This window comes from Dinoponera quadriceps, unplaced genomic scaffold (genome assembly GCF_001313825.1).
Source record: "Dinoponera quadriceps isolate SergipeBrazil2010 unplaced genomic scaffold, ASM131382v1 scaffold777, whole genome shotgun sequence".
NCBI classification, from domain to species: Eukaryota; Metazoa; Arthropoda; class Insecta; order Hymenoptera; family Formicidae; genus Dinoponera; species Dinoponera quadriceps.
Genome location: NW_014555488.1, coordinates 135,437 through 144,853, shown reverse-complemented (window position 1 = coordinate 144,853; position 9,417 = coordinate 135,437). Strand labels below are relative to the sequence as shown.

The 9,417-nt window shown below is 47.5% G+C and overlaps 1 protein-coding gene across 1 annotated transcript in view; it reads left to right on the top strand.

Moving 5' to 3' along the window:
- Positions 1 to 581: 581 nt before the first annotated feature.
- The window catches only part of LOC106744488, a 43,990-nt gene continuing 35,154 nt past the window's right edge, over positions 582 to 9,417 (top strand). Inside the window, exon 1 of the mRNA XM_014619318.1 lies at positions 582 to 686. The gene's annotated coding sequence lies outside the window, so the exon portion shown is untranslated. The remainder of the gene's footprint in view (positions 687 to 9,417) is intronic.

Sequence of the window (9,417 nt, the reverse complement as noted above, 5' to 3'; positions counted from 1 at the left end):
TCTCGATAAAGCGATCGAAGTCGTGCGAACGAAATCGACAAAATGCATTGGCGCAAGACAGAAAGAAACGTAAAATAATAATAATAACAACTTATTGTTCTTTCGGCGTGTGCGGTGCACATACGAACATAATGAAAAATACCACGTTTAGACGCGATAGAAACATAGGCTTACACTTGATATGTAATTTTAAAGGCTCGGAAAAAACTGGGCGTTTTCCAATTTTCCCGCAGATTTCTTCGCTTCCCGTTCCGAAGACAAGAAAACCCGTTTAAAAAGCGCGTTCGGTTAAAACTTGCAAAATTGATTCTTCCCCGTAAAGAAGACAAGAAAATGAAAAGATCCGTGAAAAAAATGGAAAAAATCCAATTGTTTCCGAGCCTTCGAGAAAACTATAATTTAGTCTAGACCCTTGCAAAGAAAGAAATGCTGATAAGAAGGCCAACTTAAAACATCGATGTCAGGCGTTGAAAGAGACGGACAGACAGATAGACGACTGAAAACCGAAAGGTGCAGACGGACAGATGACCCATGGTTTCATTTTCATTGTTTCAGAGCACGTGTTTTCGGACGCGCGTGGTCAGGCGCACCGCAGTCCGCAGGACCCCCGCAGAGGTCCAAGTTAAGTTGCGTCGCAGTGAGGCACGCGTCGTCTTTATCGCTGTCGACGCGTCAAGGAAAGAAAGGTAGGTAAGAGCTCAAAAGACGCAAGGCCCTTCTCGCGCCACTATCCCCAGCTGCGAACATTACCCAATCCCCTATATTCTGATTCGACCCAGTTCCGATGTCCCAAGTCGGAATCGTCACCTCGCGTTGTTGCGCATTTCGCACCGTAGTCGGTAATCCGCTCGATTCGTCGGCTCCGATTTTCTCACCACAGTCGAATTTCCGGTGGAATTTCATCGCGCACGATATTCCCGAGGAAAAATAACGCGATCCACGCGACCGAGCGCCACGGCCTCTAATCTTCCGCAGATTTTTACGTCAGCCGAAAGAGAGCCGTGCGTAATCTTTATGTAAGCGAGGGCCGCGCAGTGACTCGATATCGCGCTTACTACGGGTATTGACGATACGCAGGCTGTCGCGTTAATGCCCACGTTATCTCGAAATTAGTCGATGATGATACCTGTCCTGTCGTGACTAAACTGCACTCGTCTCAATTGGATCCTGATGATAGCCGCCGGCAAATACTTATCCTCAAGTGCGCGCGTATGTACCCGCACATTATGTATGCCCTCTCTCTCTCTCCTTCGCGCGGACCGGGGATGCGCATATCCGCGCACCTGCGAGTCCAATTATTGTCCGTTCATTTGTTTGCGCGCTCCTTTTCATCGCTGTCGGATCTTCAGATATCTCTTTCTCTCTCTCTCTCTTTCTCCCGCGACTCGCGAGTGTGCGTTTGACGTTTCCTCCGTGTCAATTTTGCTGCGCGCACGATCGCGCGTTCAACGTCGACGTCCGGCGCGACGACGGGGCCGCGAGAGTGAATCAAGCTCCGCTGTCGTGCGTAAAATTGAAACGGCATCTCGGGCGTCGCGAGAAAAACCAAAATCCTGTCCCGAAACGTTTATTAAACTCGTCCCGTCGTGCGCGCGCGTACACGCGCGCGCAAAAACCATCGCCGTCCGCCGATCGTCCGCGGCGCGACAAAAACGGGATTTTGCGCGGGGATTTTGTCCGTGATCGCGCGACTACGTTCGATATTTATCGTGACGGTTCGCGGGACACCGCCGCCGTCCTGAGAGACCGCAAGAACGCGGTAGACGAGAAACCTTGCGGCCAAGGAGCGACGATTTCGTTACCACATCCGCAAACACCCTCGCGAAGACGCCGTTTCCGGCCTTAACGATCATCGTTCGCGTGTCGTATCGTTCGATGTGGATGCGTACGCAAATAACGAGACCTTCCGAAATGGCCAAGTAAATCCCTCGTCGTTCCTCCGAACGATTTCACGCCTTCCTTCGTGGCTACGCGGAAGCTACGCTCTGCTGAAATCACGCCTCGCTGACGTAGCCCAACGCAATTCCACTACTTACGCTATTCGCTCGCTCGCGATAGAGTTGAGCAAATAAATCGATAGATAAGGGAAATTATTAATCGCGATCGAGACAATTGATATCGACGACGAGCGCAAAGGACACACGTTTTGGATGCTACTTTGACACTCTGAACGATAGTTTACTATTTAACACGTTGACTGCCACGGAACTTTCCACGATTCTGGTCTAAGAAGCCAATTTGATTTAATCAAGTAATGAAGCGACGAGATAACTCGTAGTTGGCGTCCTGGGCAAGTAAACAACCTACGAGATATCTCGTAGTTGGCAGTCAACGTGTTAAATGTTCTGTACAGAATAAAAATGAATATCAACTTAAGATTTATATTTTCATGTATAAGCTGATACAATTCTTAGTTTAAAGATATCGTCCGTTCTGACCGATATTTTTCCCTCTCAATTCGTGAAAATTATCCTTAAATAATACAAGAATACATGATATTTTAGTGAAACTACCATAAAATTTCTTCATGCGTAAAGCAAATCTTATCTTCATATAAGCTTATCTATCACGTTAACATATCAGAATATGAGTTTCGAATTAATAATTTTTTCTCCGTGCGTAAGCTGATAAAAAACTGTTTAAACGATATCAAGTGTCGTCCTGTCGCCTCACTACCAACCATGTATCGCCAAGGTCGGAGGCGCGCGTTGAAATAAGAACCCTACGTAATTACGAGGGAGATCTCGAGGTACGTGCCACGAAATGTCCCTCGTAATTACGCAGGGTTATTATTTCAACGTGCACTTCCAACTTTGGCGATACGTAAGTTAACAGTGTTCTCCTTCGGCACGCGGAGAGACGCGTCTCCGCCAATTCGCGGCGTCTAGCGACGTTTTAAAAACGACGAGGCGATAATTACGCGCGCGCCGAGCAGCACGACGAACCGGTGCGGGAGGGGGGGAGGGGGGGCTGGAGAAGGCAATTTCGTGCAATCTACTCGCGGCTCGGTTATTTCGAGAGACACTAATTCGAACACCAGGGGGCCTCTCTCTCTCTCTCTCTCTCTCCTCGCGTTCGCTCGCTCGCTCCGCCTTGACACTGGGATTCACTTATCGTGGAAATCAGCGTAATACGTGCGTCAATGCATCTCGAAGGTTTCATGACTAACGTTACGGGACGTTCTCGGAACGAGGTTCTTTCACTGCTGCCGTTGGCGCGGCGTCGCACGTAGGCGACGCTTTGAAATTACAAAATTGCGGATATTAGTCGTGCACCACCAGCTGCGCGGTGAATCCGTGGGCGCGCGTGTGTGCGCGCACACGTACAGGGCGTGCACACGGTGCGCGTAAGTCACGCACCACCAGCGGGACTTGCATACGGCGCACGCGACGAGTGCGTGCATGCGTGTGCGTATATTTGGAGATGTTTACTCGCGCAATCGCTTATCGTCGACTGACTCGTTTTTTCTCCTTTTTTATCCCACCAGCTTTTTATCCAGCTCTTTCTGTCGAACGCTTATCAGCGATAACGAGGAGAACGCATCGTGTCGTGCATCGTCGTACGAAACGCCGAGCGCGTCGAAAAGGCATCGAACTGTCGCTTTTCGTCCGGATTCACAAAGGGGAAGTTCATTCGTGCTGGTTTGTTCCAATCGTTTCGTGAAATCGCTGCTACCCTGATCGTCAAACGTCACTCGATAAGTCGAAAACATCGCTCGCGGCGCGATCAGCGACGCGCTTCGAACGGGCGGGTGGACGGTACCCGCGATTTTCCGGCTCTCTATTATTTTCAGCTTCCTATTTTTTCCGCCCGATATCAGCCTCGCGTGAGCGAGGTCGCGCCCGCTCGCGAAAAATATATATGTATGTATATTCGAGGACGGGCGAGAGAGATAGAGAGGCCGGCCGATCAAACATCTAATATTTGCAGAAAACGCGACGCACGAAATCTGCGTTCGATGAACCGGCGCTGATGGGTGAACGCACCGGTGACCCGATAAAAGTGATAAGAAATGCAATTCGTAACATCGACCTGATAAGTTGAGTCACCTCTCGGCTCTTTTTTTCCGCGCGCCTTGCTATAATCGCGGCTACGTCGGAAGAGGAGGAGAAGGAGAGAGAGAAAGAGGAAGGTGGAGAAAGGGAATGTTGCGGGGCAGGAGGAGATGCGGACAATTTGCGCGTCATTCGTGCAAGTGCTTTCGCGTGTTCGCGTGGCGCGATTGAAATATGAAGCGAAAGACGCGATATTGGAAATGGTAATTAAAAGGATGATAATCCGCGGCAGCGACACGGTAACTTCCTTCCCGCTCTCGAGGCTGCCGCGACGCACAAACAACTCCGTTCTTACCGGCCACCCGTTACAGCCGTCGTTTAATAACGCTGCTCTTTCCGTTAACCTCGTAAACGACGGCAACAGCGTGCCCGTGATGCGCGGCAAAGGACAAGAAACCCGCACGAACTTGTTCACGGTGGACACGTGTCGCGCGCGTACACGAGCGCGATAACACGCTCTTTCCACGATATAATTGCCCCGATAATTAAGGCGCTTCGTTAATAGCGGAACCTTCGACTCTGACACTTTTTTTCCCCCTTCTTCTTCTCGTCCGTAACTTTTCCCGTGTCTGCGCGAGGGAATACGTGTTTTCTTCTATCGGCGAGCCGATCTATGAATCATTCCGGGGATATTATCTCTCGATAGATACGATTTGGTACGCCTCTCCGCTTACAAACAAGTGACGCAATTCGAGACGCGTAAACCAATCGCGGTGTGTACGAGAAGAGGTTCGTCGCTTCGTAAACGCGCGAAATTAATCCCGCTTGCATCGCCGGATGAGTCGCGCGATCCTGACGTCACAGAGAACGCCGAACGGTTCGCGCCTCCGTCGCGAATGAGTATCTAACCGCTGATTACCGAGCGAGGTAGCTCTCTTACGAGCCCGCTTATCGTCATCTCGACAACTTGCGGCAATTGTAGCGTAATATGAGTTTTTTTTTTTCAGAATCCGTTGAAACTCTCACTATATATTAAACCTCATTAATCTAATTATTAGCGCAATTAGAAAACGATTGGCCATTCGGAAGCCGAAGTATTCCCGACTGGAGATGACTTTTTTCATACGTGTTCTTTGAGGTCGACGTATCCCATTTTTAACTTCTATTTCTGATTTCTTCTACACCACATTTAGGATTTTAATCTTCCGTTAGTCGTAACGTCCAATAGATACGCGTTCAGACTACGACGTATGCTGCACGGCCTCAAGACCGAACTCGTCCTTGTCAATGGTTTTTCTTTGTTCTCTTTGTTCTTCATTGCTTTATGACTTGGTCATAAAGCAATGCCTGGTCTATTAGCCGAGTACTAAGTAGATATGAAAATATCTGTTTTTGATTTAAAACTCATTTTTCCTCTGTGTTGCGACCGTGCACGGGCGAAAAATATCGCGACCAACGGAAGATGAATAAAAAAAGCTACTGTGATATCAAAAACTAACACGGAAACATTATACAAAAACTTCAGTATCACAAAATTCTCTTATGTAAGGGTCCTTTGATACCGCCACTGAAAATCCTACGATACAACTGCCTTAAAGTATCGATGGGAAAGGTAAAAGTGAACGAAGACGCAGTCTATGTCACTTCAATTACGAATACGCGGCGCGAGTCGTTACGCGCGCATTGCAATTCATCATTACGGTCAGCTCGCCGCAAAAGGAAATTCAATCGCCCCCTTTTCAACCGATTTATTGATTTCTCTCTCCTTCTCTCTGTTCGCGGGTTATTTTTACGCCATCGAACCGGAGCCGATCGCCCGACAGGATCGTCGTGATCGCGGCGTCCGGGCGCGCTCGCTCGAAACAAAGTGGCACAGGTTCCCGGACCGATGACCAGCATCCGCCCACGCGACCGCGGTGGCCGTTCTAAAAATACACGGCCCGGTCCGCGGCGCGTACGGTGTGCTACCGGTTTTAAATCTCGGCCGCTTAACCGGCCGGTTAACCGGTGCGCTACCGCCCCTGTGTGCGCGATACTCTTCTCCGCCGAAATAAAACGACTTGTGCGAGCGTTCACGAAGGGGTTGCGGAAGACCGAGGGAGAGAGAAAAACTTCGCAGGCGGCTAAACTCCCGGGGATCGTTAAGGTTTGCAGCACCGAGCGCGCGTGTACAGCGAGAAGCGGCCGACGCCAGCTCACCGATCGGCTTCGACGAGCGCGCAGGCGGTTATTAAGCCGACATTTGCATCCGCGACTAATAGATTTCGCGATCACGATTTTTCCACCGCCGGTGGAAAATTGCACAGCACCCGGCAGGCCGGTACTTATCCGCCGTGGATCGTTAGGAGAGTCGCGTTTGCGACTCGGCGGGCGATCGCGAAAGCCCGTGAAGCCGATCGATTTATCGCGGATGATGATTGGTAAGGACGGCGGACTGTGTCGGAAGGTAAAGGAGGAGCGTGGCGGGCATAGTGTTGCGCGAGAGCCTCGGCCCGCGATTCCGCCCTGCTCGCGATCGTAGATCTTGGTATCGTTACGTTGCTTTCTGGCTTTTCCTATCTGCTTTGCGTATACTGATTTCCTGTGCAACTCAAGTGCAAACGAAACTCATTAGTAACAGATTGTGCGACCATGGGTTCTTTTATCACTGATTTCCTGTGCAACTCGGACGAAGCGCATTAGGGACAACTTATCAGAAAGTCACCGAAAGGTCTGACGAGTCTTATCGCACTAATTGCCACAAAGTCACGCTGCCGTGTATCCAACTGTCACGTACTGCATCGGAGGTGCCCTCGGAAGTGTCCCTGATGCTTTGGCCTTTACAGGCTCTGGATGTGTGTTGCAAAGAACAGCAGAAAATATTAGATTCGTATTCCTTTTATATGTGCTTGACGTCGAGCAAATCGTACATAGAAAAAAATGCTAGATTCAAGCAAGTAATTACTCTAACAGTCCTCGGCAAATTTTTACTTGGATGAAGTAAATTTTATTTTGATCGAGTATTCTACTCGGATCATTTTCTTGGAAAATATTTCACCTGGATCAAGTGAATATTGCTTAAAGAGTATTGGAGTAATTATTTACTCGAATCTAGCACTTTTTTCTATGTATGCTTGTGTAACGATAACACAATTGGTTTTCCTACCGGGAGAAGATGTATCGAAGCTACAATCTCACGACAATGGAGATGTTTCATGGAAACACAGCTGTTTTGGCGTTTGCGATGATTGACGCGCGATATAAACGTCGATATCGAGGTGCACACGGTCGGACATCTCGCCGACTCCGGTTTCCACTCTCTCCGTAGTGGTAATGTCATCTCCCTGTAACGTCATTCTCGACGCACCGGCCGGATTCACCTGGCCTTTAACTCCTACGTCTGATGTATCCAATGTCGCGCTCCACTCCTGACGTTAATCCGTTCGCTCTTGCGGCCACGCTCGTCCATCGAATGGCACGCGATCGCGCTCTCTTTAGGCCATTTGACCCACATGCGAATCCGCGCTTCTCCACCACAACGACCGAAATTCGCCCGAGTACAACTTGTGCACTTCGCCGATGACGAATCGATCAAACTATTCTCTAAAGTGCAATCAGTGTATTATTGAGAAGCAATCCATTAGTTACCGGTGGTCATATAGTTGTAAACATAACACTGCAAATCAGTAAAATTTCGCTGAAAAAGTCCCTTAAAAACAGCAGCAGCAATTTCCGTCAATAAAATTTGAGAAAGAGATAGATAGTTATGTTTATAATTAATTTAATTTACATCATTTATTGCAGTATTTGAAAAATAGATTTACTCTGATGGAACTCGAAAACCCGATACATCTGCTCTTGAGCTTGCTATGTGATATAAACTATTACAAATATGATATGTGCTTGAATATATACAGGGTGATTCATAAATGCATGTCCATATTTCAGGGGATGAATCTACGCAAAAATAAGTAAAGAACGTCATGTCATGAACATATATCCTACATATTTTAGTGTTCGTATTATGGATGATTAAAGAAAATGTTCGAAGTATCCGCCTTATGCGTTAACGTTACTGCATGCCTTGAGCATTAATTCGAAAATACCAGGAATTCTTAGAACGGTCTGAAATCCATCTTGTATCCCTTTTCGCAAATGAACAATGAGCAGTGATCATACACAATAGACTTTTCTTTAAATAGCCTCAAAAATAAAAATGTAATGGATCGACACGTCTGATTCATATTGATGGATATTATTTGTAAACATTAGATAAGATCAAGACACACCTTTTGCTAAGGTATGCAGTAGCGTGTGTTGACGCACGACAGGCGGACATTTCGAACATTTTTTTTAATCACCCATAACTCGTAAACTAAGATATGTAGGACATGACGTTGATATGACGTTTTTTTACTCATTCTAGTGTGTAGATTTATTCTGTGAAATATGGACATGCATTTATGAATAACTTTGTATATGTATTTGTATTTATGTTTCTGCTACGGGACGTGTAACAGCGATTTGCAGTGAATTTTTCACTGTATATGGCTAAAATCCGTAAAAAAAAAAGAAGAGAGAGAAGACCTAAATGGAATTTGGTTTCCGCCAAAAATTATCGAATATTCACTGATTATCGGCGAAATGCTGTCCAATTGATTCAATCAGTGACATATTCACTAATATCCTTTCTCTTTTCCAAGTTTTCATGTGAGAGGTATCGTGAACGAATCGATAAAGCGATTCCCGGACATTCGACTGTTAGATCGCTTTCAATCCTGACGTGCAACGTCGCGCTTCATCTCCGCGTACGCGCGTGATCGATCGAGCTCCGCGTATAATAATAAAAGAGAATGACATTAATATGATAATAACCGTGAACTTCCTTTTCGATTCGCGCTGAATACGGGATTCCGTTTTTCGCGCGCATTGTGCGTGTGTGCCACCGTGCTCGCGCGCGCGAGCACCAAATGCTCATATTTATTTATGCAGCCGCATTGTAGCGGCCGGGCGGTGCATCGCGTATGCATTGTGAATCAGCTCGCGCAATAGAGGCGTATTGTGTGCGCTCTTGTTTCTCTGTTCACCCATTCATTGGCCGTATAAAAAAAAAAAACTTAACCAGCCGTAGCGAGGCTGCCGATGTCGATGAATATCGCTCTCGCGTCGTCGCGAATTATCGCGAAATTAAGCCTGAACCCTCTCTTTCTTTCTCACCCCCCCCCCCTTCCCCCTTCTCAGCCCAGTCAAGCTCATGTCCGTCTATCACTCATCCTAATTACTTATAAACGCGTCCGCGCTCATTAATGCCGCTTTTAGTTCGTCAGAATGATTAAAGTTGATCTTTGACACTGCGCGCGGCTCTCGTTGTTATTATTCCGTCCGTCTATTACCGCCGTCTGCGAACAGCCGGAGCCCGACAATATCGATAATGCTTTGCGAT